The 19,037-nt window shown below is 36.7% G+C and overlaps 1 long non-coding RNA gene across 1 annotated transcript in view; it reads left to right on the top strand.

Annotated features, from left to right (window-relative positions):
• LOC132772711 (uncharacterized) overlaps positions 1 to 18,054 on the top strand; it is a 53,431-nt gene extending 35,377 nt beyond the window's left edge. The window contains exon 3 of the long non-coding RNA XR_009631254.2: positions 17,793 to 18,054. This is a non-coding gene — a long non-coding RNA (uncharacterized lncRNA). The remainder of the gene's footprint in view (positions 1 to 17,792) is intronic.
• The last annotated feature ends 983 nt before the right edge of the window (positions 18,055 to 19,037 follow it).

Below are 19,037 nucleotides of genomic sequence, written 5' to 3'. Positions count from 1 at the left end.
AATGTAAAAAAGTATCCATCTCAATTTGTTGATGTCAATGGCCCTTCACATTATTATAGGGCACGCTCATATAATTTTAACTGTCATAGCTGATTTCTGTAGGATCCTGGGGTTTGTAGTTTGGTGAGACTCTTGGCCTCTCTAGTGAATAATTGTATACTCTTCCCTAAACTTCAAGTCCCAGGATTCCATAGGGAATTGCCATGGCTGTTATTGTTAAATCACAGCACTATAACTGCAGTGTACACAAGGTCACAAGAGTGAATTTCTTTCTGATCACATGGAAATTGGCACACTTTTCTTAATGTGTGTGTGTTTTTACATTAATTCACAGCTATAGTAAGGAAAGCACCACACTAAGTTTGAGGAAAGCTGAGTTATGAATGCAATAATAAATCAAAAGCTATTTATAGTCTTCTGGTTGTTTCCATATGATCTATAAAACCGAGGTATGTAAATCTTTTTGCCTTCTTCTAAATTTCTCATATTTTTTCTTTAGTCAGGCACTTTAAGTTTGCCTTAAAATATACTCTTGGTAAAGCTGTACCCTAACTTTTTATAGCACTTGGGAAAATTCAGGTATAATTGATGCATCCAATAAGACATGGTTCTGCTCTAGAAGTCTGATCTGAAATAAGTGAGAATAATAGTGCATGTCCTATACAGATCTGGTGTATCTGTTGTCAGCATAAAATCCACTATGAGTTTAGTTCAAATTTAAAGAGATTTGTGAATTCTGTGCCTAAAATAGGTATCTTCTCTAAAGTTTTGACTAAATAAAAGAGTGGATTCACCATCCCATTGACATCACAGTCAACAGCATCCATGGATGCAAATATATGATATATGGCTAAAAGTTGAGAAGTAATTTCTCAAATGCCAGTTTGGACTAAAGGTGGTCCCAGAGCTTGAAATCCTTTACATCAGGAAAGAGATTTTTGGACAATGTGATTGCCACATTTATCAGCTAGCTTTTTTCATTTTATCTCTGATTAGTAATTCAACATTAGAGGTGCTGTGTGATAAGCCGAGCTCTGGTTTACTGTGGTTAGCAACTTGGAAAGCTATAGCACTGTGTTTTGTATTCCTGTTATAGTGGAATTTACTCATAAGTAGACAGAAATAGAATGGAGCTGTGCTTTGTACACTTGATAAGGAAATATCAAAAGGGTAAAAACTATTGCTGGAATCATCCCCTTTTGTTTTGCTTACTGCCCATTGAAAAATAGCTTGTAATCTCCTTTCCGAACGGGATTTTAAACTCCCTAATATCACTCCTAATATGATCTATCCACCACTCAGGCAGATGATTCACTGTATCCTCCCCCACCCCCACCACTATATTCTACATTTTAAAATGTTTTGTGAACTTCGGCCTGGCATTTGCATGTTCTGAAGTTAGTGATCCTCTTGTTACATTAGAAGTGAATGTTCCCATTGTAATCAACACTGCTAATAGCTTCTGAATTTTTTTTTGCATGTTCTCTCACTGTTACTTCTGTTGGAGAACTTACATCATGAATCACTTCCACTTAGGTTTCAGTATTCCCATAAGGTTGCTGCTTTTTCAATTACCTCTCAGAAGTAGTTGCATTGACTATATTACCCTCCAGTCTTGAATGCAAGAATGGAGTTGTGTGCATGCAAGGAGATGCTTATCTTAGAGGCACACAATATAAAATGCCATGTGGATCCAGGGTAGAATGATCAATAGCTTGTGAAGTCAAGCATAAGAAACCAAACCCAAATAGAAGGCACCTGGTGCATGCAGGACTGTGGATTACTGGTATCTCATAGAGAAAATCCACAGATTCCTGTCTTTTGACTTCTTAAGTAAAGATGTATCCTCTTCAAATAGAAACCAAGATCTGATTTGACCCTACGAGAGCATAATGTTCCATTTGCAAATTTATGCAGGAGGTTTGAGAATAAAGTGGCTGCTAGCCGGGTGATGACATGAAAGATTAATTCCTGCACATATACCTCAGCCAAATTATAACCATTTGGGTCAACATAAAGCAGCAACAATGCGTAGCCTGGAGAAAAAACAACAGAAAGAGGCAATTGGATATTTTCTTGCACAACAACAGAAAAGGTGATTATAAAAGTATAAACTCCCATTAGCCTTGCTAACAACCAAAAGATTGGTTGGTGGCAAGTAACAGGAGTCCCTATGAAGAGACTAGCAAGTCTTGTGAGACTAGTGTCACTGGACCATTTGTTTTGCCATGATAATGGGCTGCCGCTTACTAAGTTTCAATTCTAGAGTGTAACCACTAGGGCTCTGGAAGTTCTTAGCATATCTGGAGCCAAGTTTGGAATGCACTCATTTAGAATCAGAGCAGCTTCCACAGCTCATGCCATGGGTTTAGGACTGGGAGATTAAATGGATTGGTAGATGGTGCTCTCAAACCTTTACAGATTATATCCAGCCACTCCTGGGAAAGGGGGGATAACAACATTTCTGTTGTCAAATTCTTAAATTTGGCTCTGAAAGATGGCAAGACCTGAGCTGCAGTCACAGAGAGGCAGAACAGCCAGAGCTATTCATTAGACCTAGTGAGATGTAAGTGAAGAGGGAGTTGCATAAAGCAACACCTAGAGAATGGGTTTTGGAGACCGAAGATTTATAGGCCTGATGGCGTACACCTATCAAATGCAGGCAACAAGATCTTCCTATGGGATTTAAAGCAGGGGATTGAGGATGTCTTGTCTTTGTTGGGGGAAAGACACTAGGTGGATGCCTATCCCTTCCTGTGGCAGGAAATGGGGCAAGAACATTTTCAGCATTCACCTTGGCATCCCCAATTTGGAGTGAAGAGGCACATCTTTGGTGGCCTTTCTAGGTTCTGGGGCTTTGGGGGCTGCTTGGGATTTACTCCCACTTTTTCTTGTAAAGTTTTGAGGCTTGGCAGGGAGTGCCTTGGGAATAGCCCTCCAGTAATGAACGTCTGGACCAGGAAGCCATTGGGTGGACTGACACTGGGGTCAGGTGTTACCCCAGAGGAAGGTGTGGAGGTGATCATGGGGTGATACCTGTCCCTCTGCCAAGACCCATGTTCTGCCCCCATGCTATCTTAACTACTTGGAAGGTGAACTGGCTGCTCAGGAAACAGATTGGAGACTATATAGTTGAATCAAACAATAATTTATTAACTGACAAGAATTTTTGACTTTCTCTCTTCCTGAGTCTTACTACAAAATCTTTACGAGGAGAGGTAAAGTCTTTGAGAGATAGATACAGTTCTGGCTATTTCCTGTTATTATTGTCTCTTTCTTGTATGGTGTTCAGCTGCTTCCAAGATGGTCTCAGTATTAAATACAACTCTGACACAGGCATGTAGCCGGGGGGGGGGGGGGGGGTTGAGGGGTTTCAGCCCCCCCCCCCCGGAAATTCTCATGGTGGTCCACAAGAAGGCCTAACTATTCATTATTTAAACTTTTACGTTTATTCATATCATGATCGGATCACCATGCTCAATATATCCCATATGCATGGGGTCATTGGGGTAACGATACAAAAGGTTTGCTAGGGTAGATCCTCTTTCACTCAGACTCGCCCCCCCCCCCCCGAATCAAACTCAGCTCCCCCTGAATCAAAATCTTGGCTACGGGCCTGCTCTGACTGAACATGAATACAGCTCTGACTGGATGTGCTATTTTGTATACCCTCTGGCCCTCCTCTCTTTTCACCTTCCAGTCACAAAAAGGCTGACTCTTCCAAGAACCAGAAGTGTCTTGCCTGTGGCTCTGCCCCTGAGGGAATTCTTAAAGTGGCAGGGTGATAGAGGCTTCAAATGCAAAGAGGCTGTCTAATCTGACTCCACATAAACTATACATAAAATATTAATCTCTCCAATCAAAAAGGGCTTAACTAGGGGTAAACAGTGAGGATCTTCATGGGGCACAACAACCTATTTCTTTGTTGCTCCCTGCAAGTTAGCCCAGGAGTGCAATTTAAATAGGTCAATAAATGTCTCTTTGTTCTGTATTTTGTTGTCTGGTCTTATTATTTTATGGTGCTACTTCAGAGCTATAGCAGGATTCCAGTTATAGTGACAGAAAATAAGGGTTAATTTCCTTGCTGGGTTACAGTCAAAAGTAGGGGTGGAAAATGATATGTTTTAAAGAAATTCATCCAGTTCATGGTTTGTGGGATTATTAATGAACGGACACACAAACCTTTCTCTTTCATTTACAGGACAAGTCCTCTTCTTTCCTTTTCTTTATGTGAAATAAATGTAGGTTTTTGGATGCATATCTTTTGAAAAAGTTGTCCTGAATATTTTAATGAATGGGGAAGATTAACAGAAAATGGAAAAATTGTGAAAAATGTGTGAAAATTAGAGTTCATTTGTCAAAATGCATCATTAAAGAGGCAAAAAATTCCATGGAATTGCTAAATAACATTTCTAGCTGTGCAAGATGAAACAAAGATAAGAAGAAATATAAATGGGAAGATGTTTCCTCTGCTATGGAAATTATTAGTTTTCATTTTAATTTGTGCATCACTAAAATTAAAATGGTAGTGGCTATAGATCTTTTTTCAATGCTGTAAAAAGAAGAAAAAACATGCAAATTCAGGCTGATAGTTTACCATGGTGTCTTGAACACAGCTTCCAGCAACTACGGTTTTGTTAAACTAGGTGTTAAATACTGATTTTGTATTCTGTTCAAATACTCCTGCCTTTCCATACTTTTTTAAAACTACATTAACTACATTAGTGTTTGACCTTATGTGATTCCACCTTTTGGAAAGGGTATTTCACTGGCCAGGTTCTGGGTTATTGCTTCCTCATTGACATTCCTTTCCTGTTGTAGAGTATTCATAAAGGTTCAGATATTATTTCACAGGAAATCATTGGGTAGCAGAGCTCCAAATGAGTAAGGCAGATAAATATGCATATTTGACTTTGAGAGTAAGTTTCAAAAATGTACAAGATCTTATTTACACGATTTCCCTCTTCTACTTTTATTGTATTTCATTCCCACTTTCTGCATGAATTATTACAATGCCTGAGACATGATTTGCAGTTAATGTGAGTCAGTATCAATGCAATGACTATTTATTCTGGCTAATCTTTTCTTACTCGAACCTAATGCACCTTAGGGATCATGCAACTTTATATTTCAGTGATCTAATGTGAGTGAAGAATTCATGGGATTTTGTTTTGTTTTTTGTATTTACCCAAGCCCCTGACAGGAACTGGTTATGACTAAAGCAGAAGGAAAAATAAAGCATATGTCAGTGTTATTGCTACCAGAATGTGATCCTAATGCCCACATTATGATAATGCATTTAGTAACTAGTGTCAAGAGGACACAATTGACAATAAAGTAGCTTCCACTTTGTTTAACAACAGTTATTTTGGAGCAAATGAAATGAAATACTAAATGTGCTATAAATATAGAAAGAGCAGAAATCCTGTTTAAGCTCTAAATGCCCTAAACAAAGTGGGAAGAAGTTATGGGATGAAAGCCAAGTTCTCATCCATAACTCTTTCCACAGGCACAAGGAACTGAGACTTCTAAATAAGCTTGATTCATATAGAAAAAGCTAGGGAGCTAAGGAATAATTTCCTTGATTCCTGTATTTAACAGGAGTATAAAGTGCATGCAGCCCTCACAATCACTTTGTGAACCCCTCAGGGCCCTTTAGAAGTCAACAAGTATACCCTCTATTATAAATACCTTCTATAGTGTGTGTAGAATTTCCCACTTCTTTTGCCATTTCTGGATCACTTCCTGTTGTAAAAAAAAAAAAAAAGAATGAAACATTCCACGGCCAAAATATCGCAAAATTCTACCTTTGTCACACTGAGGACATTCAGGGCCACTTAGGGGCAAAATTGGATATTTTGTGGGGTACATTAGTGCTATAGCTGTTGCTAGTTTCTGGTCACCCATTCCATCAATATCTGTCTTGGAAGACTGGATCCATGAAGCCATGGCATTATGGAAGATTAGCCATACTAGGGCATAGGCAGTTTAAGCCAACTTTTCCATAGAGCCTTGGCTTCAGCCACCTCTGCCACAAAGCATGGAATAGGTAGGTCAAATCCATCTACTTTCTACTTCCCATTGTTGGCAGGTCCATTGTCATATTGCTGCCTTCTTCTTTTTTTGGCCTTTTTAGTGTAATTATACAAGGATAATTATACAAGTATATCTATCCTGTCCAGCCTGCTGATATATGGATGATAGTGATCCCAAATTTCAGTTCAGAACTGTGTGTCAGTTATGTTTCTTTTTTTGTGAAAACTATTCACTCAGTCCTTATTTTTTTTTTGTTTCTGTTCTTTAAGGAGTTACTGGTGTATAAGAGGATTTGTCTCATCATAGGCCTCCTAGATTTATCCCTTTGATATGGGAACTTATTGCAGCTGCCTCTGGCAAAGGATACCTATCCAAGTTGTATACAAAAGTTAACTGAGCAAACAACTAAATCTTGTCAGCCCACCCAGAAGTAGACCAGGTGCTAGGCAGACTAGGGTCAAACCATTTGCATCAGAGCTTCAACAAGGTTTGGATTGTGTGGCCTCCTGAATTCTTGCGATATACACTGAGAAATATAATATAGCTGTGGAAGAGGAAAACCACAAAGTATTTCCTCTGGAAATATATATACTCTTTACAGATTACTATTGTTTATACATCAAAGGAATCTGTGGTGTATCTACACTGTAGAATCAATGCAGTTTGACATCATTTTTAACTGCTATGGTTCAATGCTATGGAATCAGAGTTGTCATTTGGCAGAGAAGGCTAAAGACTTTGTAAAGACCAGTTATATTCCTATACACCTTATCAAACTACTTACCTTTTAAATCACTTCGTATGTTGGCCTCCTTCCCCCCTCCAAAATTTTGGGTTGCTGTTGCTTGATGTTTATCTATTACTGTTATGTTGTTTTGTGTCTTTTTAATTTGTAACTTGCTATTGTTTTGATTTTAATTGTATGTTACTGGGCTTGGCCCCATGTAAGCCGCCCCGAGTCCCCTTGGGGAGATGGAGGCGGGGTAGAAAAAGAAAGTTCTTCTTCTTCTTCTTCCTCTTCTTCTTCTTCTTCTTCTTCTTCTTCTTCTTCTTCTAAATCTACGACTCCTACAATTCCATACTATTGAGTCATGGCAGTTAAAGTGGTGTCAAACTGCAATAATTCTACAATAGAGATGCTCCCTTAATGGTGAAAGATTTCCTTTGGAATAATCATTGCTTCTAGCTTCTCAGTAAGAATTGTTCACCATATTGCATAATTATGACTTCTACTCATTTTCCCAGAACACGTGCTAGGCTAATGCATCTCTTATTTCCATGTTAGCCTCTGGATTCTTTTAATGGTTGTTATACTGGCTAATGTTCAGATTTTTTAAAACAATCCATACAGTGAGGATTTTTATTTCATATTATTGTTAAAAGATCCAATACTTTCAGATGTTAGCTCTTTAAGAAATCTTTGCTGCATATCCACTGGGCACCATAATGTTTTAATTGGTATATTGGCCACATAAATTCATTTCTTACTATCTCTGTTTGACTTAATTTATCAGGTTCCTTAAAAAATCTGCTTCAGAAATGGATATCTAGCCAAAATCCCCTACAGTGGAAATTAATGCAAATGATTCATTCAGCATCTCTGCAATCTTCCACTCATCTTTCGGTAATCATGTCAAGCCAACTTTTTCCATGGTTGCTTTTCTACTTCTATATTTCATCTCATTTTATTTTCCTGCAACATGTGCTTCATTTTTTTTACTTTATCATATTACAAATAGCCAGAGATTATCTTTTTTTCTTATTTTCCCTTATTTGGACATTTTCTTTTAGATTTTTAAAAGGCATATTCATGTCTTTGATAATTTCCCTGACTTTGCTTGTTAACCATGCTGGTGTTATCTTGCATTTGTTTGCACCTTTCCTAATCTGAAGTGCACATTTTATCACAACTTCTGTTGCAGTGGTTGAAAATAACATCCAAGAGCCAGTGACATATTTACTCTTGACTCTCCTTTGCAACTTCCTTTTAACAAATCTCCTCATTTTTTCAGTTTTCTTCTTCTTTTTCTTCTTTTTTTACATTACAGCAGAAATCTCAGAGACACATCACAGGGTTGTATGGTAAAGTCCAAATCATCCTCTAGGTGATTCATTTTTGCACAACCATAGCACTTCGATGCTACTTTAATAGTCAAAGCTCCATCCTCTGAAATCCTGGGATTTGATGTTTGGTGAGGCATCTACAGCACTATGTTATATAGCTCTAAGTCTCTTTCTTCTGAATTATATACCCTAGATACCATGATTTAATACTTAATAAAACTCTTTTCTGATGATTCCAGATTTTAGAGTATGTAGGAATGGCATCGAATTGCTCTATCTTCTGTGTAGGGGTGGGTGTTAATTTGATTATTCTGATGATGCTGTTAATGTAGAAAAGGCGTTTTGATTTTCGATCTCACTCAAAAGTCACTACCCAGTCACTGCAAAGGTTTCTGTGGTGAAAGGGGAGGTGTTCAAGTCATTTGCATGTGTATTTCAAAGAAGATCTTTTTAGAGATGTCTTACAATATCAAATCCCATTACTTGAAATGATATATTTTAATAAATAAATAAATAAATCCAAGACCCATGGGGGTGAAAGCAGCTGAAAGTGAATTCTGTCACTACAGCATTGTATAAAAGATCTGAGCACATATGCAAAGAATATTCATAAATACTAATTGCAGATAAAATCACCCCCCCCCCATTTAAAAAAACTGAGAAAGAGATTCCTGTTGAGAATCTTTGCAGTTTGGGCTAAGGACACATCTACACTGACCACTTATGGGCCCCAGATAGAGTGACCAACTTTCAGCCCTGAATGTAAGGGCTGAAATGCTAAAAATTACAAATTTTGTGCATTTTTAGCAATGCAATATCACTCTAGTAAAAGTTTATGGAATGGATATTGAACAAAACTATTATTTATTATCTGTCAGCAAAAAACATTTTATAGTCTCTTCGGCAGCCCACTCCACTTTTCCCTCCTCCTTCTCACCTTTCTCCTCATCTTCTTCCTCTTTTCTTCACCATCCTATTCCTCTTTCCCTTCTTGTTGTCTTTTTCTTCCTCCTCTTCCTTTCTTTTTCTCCTCTCCTCTTTCTCTCCTCCTTCCTCTTTCTTCTCCTCTCCAACTTCCTCCTATTTCTTCTCCTATCCTTTTTCCTCCTCTCTTCCTCTCCATCATCCTATTCATCTTTCTTTCTTAGCTTCTTGTTTTTCTTCCTCCTCTTACTTCACTATCCTAAAAGCATGAGAGGAGGAAAAGACCTTAGAAGTTCTATGTCCTTACCTCACTGCAGGACAGGGCTTAGGCCAAGCCAATAAGTAAGGCATGAGGCAGGGGAATGGCTATTGGGCTTTCTCCATCTCTTATCCATCTTCCCAAAGTGCCTCCACACATATCTCACTACACACATACATACACTGAACTATCCTTCCAAATATATAGGAAAAATATTAGAATAACAAGGTAGCTGAAATATGGAGGTTCACAGGAAATGCAGGAAACTTGTCATTCTAGCTCTGAATCAGCTCCATGATAGCCAAACAGTACATAAGCTGATACAGGGCAATATAGGGCAAGGCTATCTTAAAATAGTGCCTGAGAATCTGAGTCTAGGAAACACAGGGATATCAATGAAAACAGTTGTAGCCAATTCAATCTTTGAACCATTCCATCTGTTTACATGAGTCCAGATCCATGGATACTCCAAATTGTGGGCCAAAATTCAGAGCAAACCCCCCCCCCTCCTTCTGTCATGCACAACTTTACTAAATGTAAATTAAAGTCAGTTAAAATTGTCCTGTTGAGAGCAGATCAAGGGACTTTGGCTACCACAGACCTGATCTGGGGCCCTTTTGCATTAAATCAGTGGTTCCCAAACTTATTTGGCCTACCCCCTGGAAGTCAATTTTTTCTAAATTTTCTTTCTTTTATGCTTTCACTGCCCCCTTACAGTTATTCATCATCCCCAAATGCACCTGTGCCCATTACCACCACCCCCCTGGATCGCTGCAGTGCCCACCAGGAGATGGTAATGCCCACTTTGGGAATCACTGCATTAAATGGTCAGTTTAGATGTATCCTAGGGCCTCCATTGCTATTCTATGGTCTTTGTCCCATCCAAGCAGTCAAAATATAGAGTTCACTATCATCTGTGGTGCAGATTCTCACCAGTCCACGATTCTTCCCATCCATTGATATTTCTGACAATTTTTCAAATATTTTAAAATATTCTCTCCACTCCTAACTGTAACTGATCTAAAACAACTATCTTTATCAAAGTTTCTCAAACTATGCTCCTCCAGATGTTTTGGACTTTAGCTCCCACTATTCCTAACAACTGGTAAACTGCCTGGGATTTCTGGAGTTGAAGTCCGAAACACCTGGAGGCGCACAGTTTGAGAAACATTGATGTACATCATCCTATCATCTTAACATGTGAGTTCATTGAAAAACTGCGTGCATATCTTCTGTAACAGTAGTAAAACTATCTTGAAGCATGGACTTTTGTCCCTGATCACAAGCGAAGCAGGTGAGTGCCAATTAAATACTGAAGTTTGATGACAGTATAATTTGTTTGGTAGTATGCAGTGCTAATTTATTGAATGTAGAAACAAATTATCCTTATAAATGGGATGGGTAGTAATTTTTAAAAAACTTCTTAGCAGAGTCACATGCTTGATGAAACAATCTAATAATGTTGCTCTACTAGATAAATAAGTGCGCAAACACATGCAAAAGGAAATATTAATGATGAAAAGAGGCAAAGCAAGGAGAAAATGGTAGAAGTCTTCCTTTTACAAATATCAAGTATCTTTGTTCAGAAGATATTTCAATACACTTTCACAAAAACTCTACTACTGCATCAACACATTGACAATTTTAGTATATGTGCTGCCAAAGAGAGCACATTGACAAAACTTACCTTTTTTTCTCTTCCTAAGGTTAGGTGAATATGAACACAGTTTAGATGAATGAAAGTGGAGCTAAAAATACTCAAATCCAACATATTGAATAGGTGTAAAAGAATGTCCTTCAGCATTAACAGAACATTTGGAAGGAACCTCGACATGTTTATCATGTTTTATTTAAGAAAAAGCCAATCATTATGTGAGTTTGAATTCAGTGTTCCAAAGCAAGATGGAAATCCCTCTTTAATCTTACCAATGTTCAGATGTTGTTGTTTTTTTGTTCAAATTCATCTTAGATATGAGTACAATGGTTTCCTGCAAACAATATTATAGTTCGGGAGATAAATGTGTGGGTGATGAGAACTGTGGTCAGGACAGATCAGATGCTTGTTTTAAGTACATTAGAAATGGGGAATTTGTGACCCTCCAGAGTCACTAGATTGATTCTCTCATCATTCCCAGCCAATTGAGTCAATGGATAAAGTTGATGGGAGTAGTAGTGCAAAAGTATATTGAAGGTGGTGACTGTTCCAGATCTATCATTTAAAAAATATCCAAAGAGATATCTGAACAAGTTCTGGAGCTAATCAGGGATATCCCTGGATTATTAAATATAACATAGAACAGGATGTTACAGATACTGGTTGTATTAAAGCAATGTGTTTTTATTTGTTTTGGTTGGATTGAACTCTCAATTCTTTAAAACATTTGTACTAGATATTGCTTTGTTTTGTTTTCACTGATATTGTAAGCCTTTTTAGATCTGATGTTGGTTGAAAAGTTGAATCTAAAAAAAAATAGGAGAAATCACAAGTGTAGCATGAAGATTTCTTTACTGCTTCATGTAAAACTGTAGCATATGCTTTCCTAATTGCTCAAAGTATGATTCTGAATAGACAATATCTTGAGTTCTTCAGCATATTAAGAGATTTAAAAAAGCCTCCCAATTTTGATTTTAGATCTCCGTGGAGGAACAAAGTCATCAGAAGAATGTAGAGTGGGGAGAGTAGCATGAACCTTGGGCATCAGACTATGACATGCTATACCCTTGAAAATTACATTTGGCAAAAATGCAATCTTTGAAAAATCTAAAGAATAAGGGGTAAGATATTCTCATGTCTCACAAATTGTAATCACTAAAATTTCTGGGTGAATCCAATGCATGAAGGGGACACTGTCTCAAGACTATACAGACACTGCTTCTTAAAGTCAAAAATCCTCCTTCTGAACAAGCATAAATCCAACCACTCATTCAACTGAGCTCGGCTCTCATCCAAGACTCATCCCAATTTTCTGCCCACTTCCTCCAGTTCCTGCTGCTAAGTGCTTAGTATTTAGCACTGAAGGACTTTCAGCTCCACTTTTAATGAAGCTAAACAAAAAAGAGAGATACATCAATTTTGAAATGTGAAAGTTGCAGATGTTAAATATGAATGGCCCAGATGCAAGTTCTTTAAATGTGAAGTTTCAAACTGTGCGGTGAAAACAGTTGTGTCGGGAAAAACTTTTAGTTTCCAAATAGAAACAGGAGCCTGGTCATGAATGGGTAAAACTGAGACTCAGAAAAAAAACAAAATAATAATAGAAAACTTTACTACTATATTTCCAAGTCAACATCTTAGTTATTTAATGTTCTAATAAAAATACTCTCTATGTTATCATTAACCATCATTTATCTATATAGTAAATACCATCAATATACATTATTTCCACAAGTAAGACGCCAAAACCAGCATGTCCTGCCAAAGCCATACAATATATATTATATGTGCATCTGTACACATTCATGTACAGAGGGAAGGAAAAAGTAATAAAACATAAAACTATACAATGCAAATAAAAAAATATCCAGCTAAAAAAAACCCCACAATATAATATAAACCAACTGATGAATGCATGTATTGGCCATCTTGAGTCCATATACAGGCAGTCCCCAAGTTATGAACAAGATAGATTCTGTAGGTTTGTTCTTAAATGTGAATTTGTATGTAAGTCAGAACAGGTACATTTTTAAGTGTAACTCCAGCCAATATATATATATATACATATATTTCTTAGCTTTGGTAAGGATAGGACAGGATTAACAGCTCTGAGGTGTTTGTTTTACTGTCTGTATCCCTGTTCAGAAAATTTCACTTCACTTTCTGTCTCTGTGATAATTGGATTTTGAAAAAATTGGCTTGCTGTGGAAACAAGGATTGGTGACACAGCTTTGGTTGAGACACCTTTACCCCATGATAACTCTTTCAGGAGTGAATTTCCCTTCCGATGAGTAGATTTCACTTCCAGCCCCATTCTTAACTATGAGTCATATGTAAGTTGGATGTTTATAACTCGGGGGCTGTCTTTGTGGGAAGAAAGATGGGATAAAAATAAAGAATGTAAATAAATGATCAAAATATACAAAAGTATGAAACAACATAAAACTAAAATTCTATGTTACTTTTTCATTTCAAAAAGAAATAAAATAGTAGCCACCAGATGTCAGTGGTCCTCCTGTTCACTTTGACATTATCTCCACAGCAAAAAATAAAACACAACAAAACAAACAACCACACACACACATAAGGCTTGGCCTGGTGCATCACTTAAATTGTGTCACATGCTTCCTTCACATTTTGTATAGCCACTCACCCATAAAAGTAACCTAAAAGTCACCAACACACTGTAGCATGTAAGAACTTCCCTCTTGCTGAGTTATAATTGTAATATACTTGAGTTAGACCAACAAGGAGTTAATTACAAGTAATATGTGTTGTGTGTGTGTGTAGTTACTTTTAAGTTTTAGGTCAAATTGCAAAACCCTCACTTAAACCCTCGCTACAAAGCAGGCATAGTGTGACTGTTCACAGCTACGTATGCACCTACCACTGGCAATTTTTATTTGTTTTTATAGCTACGGAAAGAAAGAACAACTCTGTTGAAGATGAAAGAAAGAAAGATAATAAATGTAGAAGGTGAATGAGATAAACAGAGGAACCAAGTCTTGTCCTTGCTGTGTGCCACAATTGTCTTTTTTGTTTGCCTAGTATTGAGGTCAAGCTTCAAGGTGACCCTATGCATTTTTGTTCTCCTGGCAGGAGTGAATGTGCCTTGATAGATGCTTGAAACAATTACAGCGAGTTAAGGGAATTCTAGCAAAGCGCTAGGGAGAGCAGTTCATGCCTTTAGGGCCTCATCTCCAATAGAGATAGGAAAGCCAAATAAAGTTGAAAATATAGAGTGGGAAGAGCAAAAGAATAAGAAGCAAGCAACATATATCACATATTCTGCATTTCCCTTTTAAAACTTTTGACCAGATCTAAATTTCAGTGGTGTTGAACCTTATATTGTCTAGTTAAATGCACTTAGAAATCCTACATCCAAATTAGAGACAGAAGAGCAGAGCTATGCATTATGGAGAACTGCTTAAGTTGGAGAATTCTTGTAGAACTTCTGAGTATCTTAAAATGATTCTTTTTCTTAAAATCCAAATACTATTTTTCACTTTTGTGAGGGTTTTTATTTGTCCTCTTTGATTTCCAAATTAGGAGATTTCACTTCTAAAATAACAAATACTCTCGATTTTTCCAGTGTCTGAATATTGGAATGAGGTATAAGATTAACTACTTGAAATCCATTGATGTTTATCCACACTTGTGCCATCAGTTTATGTGCACATTGATGAAAACCCTGCTGAAAAAAGCTGTATTGATGCATAAGTGGGATTCTGTCATAGTTGTGATTCTCTCAAGTTCATTTTGTCCCATCCTGCCCCCAAATATACAAGATCCAATGTCAGTTAAACACCCTTAGAAAAATATTTGTAACACATGAAAATGTTATGATTATTTTTGTGAAGTGTTTATCTGATATATGATCTGTGGAGTGTTTAACTGATAAATTATTGTGTCAAAGCTAGATTTCTGAAAACCCTTTTCAATGCATACATGTGCATAAGCTACTTGGTATTAAAAGGAGAAAAAGAAACACATCTATGAAAAATACTGAAAAGTGCAGCATACATGCTCCATTTCTTGCATTTAAACCAGAATTCAGAAGATAGCAAATGCAAGTCAAAGTAAACTGAATGAACACTTAAAGAATTGAGCAAGGAAACACTTATCCATACAAATATATAAAAGTGTAGATGTGTTTAACCTATATTAGATTATCGCCTTTAAAGTGTACAGAATCTATCTTACAATACACAAAACAGTAACAATAACAGTGAGCCTTCATTACCAAATGTAAGAATTCATAATTATTAGAAGTAATCTTAAACTATGTCAAAAGTTTGCAAGAAATATTATCTTGCATGGTTATGGCTCATCCCATGGGGACAGCATGCTCTCATATATTGTCCCAAATGTTTTCTACTGGAATCTAGCAAATAACTCACCTTACTAATAAATCCTCTGTCACTTTTTAAAATGACTGAATGGGTGACTAGGCTGAGTTACATACCAAAAAGCTGAAATTTTATAACAGAAATTAAAGGGATTAGAAGATGTATAATGCAGCTGTTTATTTCTCCCTGCTGATTGTGCTTTCTGTGAGAAAAGTGCCTTAGATATTACAGCCTTGACACAAAGCTGTAATATCCAATAACAGAAAAATAATTAACAGGGGAAAATATATTCAGGGGTGACCATGTTGGCCGTACTACAAAGCATGATTGGGCCAATTTAAAAATACAAAATATGTAATGCACATTTTTGAAACTTTGCAGGATTCTTCATCAGGCCAGGGCAAAAATGGTGATAAGGTTAAAGCTATGGATCTACATTCTATTTGAAATGTTTGTGAATCCTGATTATCTAAAGCAGGTGCCCCCAAATGAAGTTCCATAGGCCGGATGCAGGCCTCCAAGGTAATTTACACAGCCCCTGGCATAAAATGTAGGGTGCAATGGGTTTAACCCTTGTGCTGCTGAACTGCTGCTGAAAGTTGGTAGTTTGAATCCATGAGATGGGGTGAGCTCCCATCTATAAGCTCCAGGTCCTGCCAACCTAGCAGTTTGAAAACATGCAAATGTGAGTAGATAAATAGGTACCATTTTGATGGGAAAGGGTAAAAAGACTCTCCAAGCAATCTTGCCGGCCACACAACCAGGAGGTAACAATGCAGGCTCCTCAGCTTGAAAATGGAGAAAAAGCACCTCCCCAGAGCCAGGGATGAGCACCGCCTCTAGAAGCCAGAAATGAAAGGAGATTTCTCTGCCTTTGTGTTCGTCTGTCTCATTGTATATAATTGTAAATGCACTGAATGTCTGCCATGTATGTAAAAGGTGTAATCCACTCTGAGTCCCCTAGAAGGGCAGAATATAAATAAGGATTATTATTATTATTATTATTATTATTATTATTATTATTATTCTGTCTGAAATTACTTGAAGGCACACGACAACAACAATCCGAATTAACTTGATTATCAGTCAAAACAAGCCCACACTTCCCATTGAAATGCTGGTAAGTTAACTAAAAAAATTTCTTCATTTTTAAATATAGTATTTTTTTTTATATTTTTGGCACTACAAATAAGATATCTGCAGTGTATTTAGGCTTTTTGGAACCTCTACTTAGAAAGTTTGAAGACCCCAGGTCTAAAGGGGTCGATTCTCAATGTAAATAGAAGCTACTTTTTGTCCATGTGAGGACTACAGACAATGAGCAATAAAAGGCAGGTAATACAATTTCAACTCCATTAGCAACCTTCATTGGGCCAAGTCCAATGCTAATGGAGTTAAAATTTTAGTCCCTGGTTCTTCAAAAGCTTTCATCGTGTATTTTATGCTTTGGAGAGGTCTAATAGAGGTATCACTTGCTTGTGAATTTTGGATAATGATGAACAAATAGTTGATAGAAAGTGGTAGAGACTGAGAGGTAGTAAAGGTCAAAGTGACATTAGGAAGCAAGAAGGTGAGGCACAGAATAATAAACTAAAGAGACAAAAATGGAAAGCAGAAACAGAAAAAAATGACTATCAAAAGCAATACACTCCAGAGGGTATTAAAAGTATTAAAACAGAATAAGTGTAGAAGTGAAACTGTGTAAGGCAGAGACAGAAAATCAATTTGATCAGCTATAACTCCTCAGTCAGAGACAGAAGTTCAGCTTTCCCCAAAGCCAATTGTGACTTGTACAGAGATGAGAAAAACTGAAACATTGATATTCTAGATAAACCAAAAGAATAGGAAACAGAAAATTCTGGTTCCAAATGTTTTTAAATGGCAGGCTGAGTTTCCAAATTTGCAAATGCAAAATGTTTTATTAGGATATTATTTACTCATTTAACATAATAAATTATGTCTCCAACCCTTGAGCCTGCAGTGGCATACTCTCCAAATTTTGATAGATGGTATGAGGGGAAAAAAACCTGAAAATAGGAATATGTAGCAAAAATAGAGATATAAAAAGCTGTCTCCTTTTGTTGCATTTCTCAGTACACTGTTGCACTTCTTTCTAATCCACTTCCATTTCACTATTAAGTTGTGAGACACTCCCCCATCAAGTGCAACATGGGTTTCATGGATATTTCTTATATATATAATGCAAAAACAAAAAGAGACGAAAAAAGGAAAACAGATAGAAAAGAATAACATACAAAAAATTAGAGAAAATATTAGCAATATGTTAAACCATCTAATGCAAAACATATACACAATATTAATTGCTGTACACTTATCACATTTTATCAAACCTCTACCCTTTTACCCCATACCCGTGAACCCATCACCCAAGTCCTCTGACACCACTCAGTATGGATCTCATATCTAACAAGCATCTACCTTATTTCATATCTTAATACATTCCCTTTGTGGCTACTTTCAAATCTATGTTTGTCTTCCTTTCCAGATAGTCCAGAACAGTTTCACTATTACACCCCTCTCACAACCCTGATCTCGCACTCAGTGACTATCATCTTTTCACTAAATTGAAAGAACATCTTGGTGGAAAACACTTTTCTGATGATGTTGATGAGGTGAAAATTGGAACTGGCTGAAAAAGGCAGAGGGAAACTTCTATGACACAGGCATCAAAAACTTGTCTCACAGATGACAAAATAAACTGAACTGAATGGTGATTATATGGAAAAATAATGTAACGCCTATGCTATAATCCATGTAAGTTTTATTAAAATATATTCACTCTTTGTTTTTTGTTTTTTTAAAAAAATCTTGTAATCTTACTTTCTGGATAACCCTTGTATATAGACATTGGTCTTTAGTGAGGAATGATAAAATAAATAAGTTAAGCAATTTTCAAAAGTAGACAAACATAAAACTGTCAGAAAAATATAGTCAAGAAGACCCTTATATACTATATCATGAGGTGTTTGTTATAGTGTGATCCACTCCCCTACATAAATAAACCCAAGCTTTCTTCTAAAATAAAATCTATGAAGAGGTAGCGTAATTCTATCAGACAGTAGTTATACAAATGGTTGTAATATGACACAGAAACTACTTAGTAAATACATGTTTTAAATAAAAGATTTGCAAAAAAATAATTTATCCTTAGACTAATGATGAAAGAAAATTGTGCATAAAGCATGTAAAACAAGCTGTAAGTATAATTCATAGTCCCTTAAATCAGGCCAGGCCTATCATAGGTTTTTCTTATGTTCATGATCCTTTTGGCTGTACATCCAATTAACCTTTATTTACTGAGGGAATGATGACATTCTAATTTGATTGGCAGCCCTGGTGCTGGCGCCACTGAATGAAGTTCAGAAAATTCTGCTGGAAAAGCATGGTTTATTAATACATCATTAAGCACTTTAAATGGATTCCAATGGTGTATGCCTAAGGAAGGAGATAATTCAGCATTTGTTAGTTACTGACAGACTACAGGATTGAAAGTTATATCACAAGCCTTAATATGTTAAAATTCCTAATGTGTGAGCAATTGAATTACAAGATCGTTGAGTAGTCTGTATGTCATCAGCCTCTTTACCAGTAAGAACTATAAATGTTAATGATGCCACTGTTTTGTACAGCACTGAGAACAATGCACTACGGTAATACAATCCAGATGCATTTCAACAAAGATATAATGGCAATTCAATTTATTTGTGATGTGTTTATGATGAGCATTGAG

Source organism: Anolis sagrei, chromosome 4, assembly GCF_037176765.1.
Source record: "Anolis sagrei isolate rAnoSag1 chromosome 4, rAnoSag1.mat, whole genome shotgun sequence".
In the NCBI taxonomy this organism is placed as follows: domain Eukaryota; kingdom Metazoa; phylum Chordata; class Lepidosauria; order Squamata; family Dactyloidae; genus Anolis; species Anolis sagrei.
Note: the sequence above shows the minus strand (reverse complement) of the source record. Positions and strands in the feature narration are given on the sequence as shown.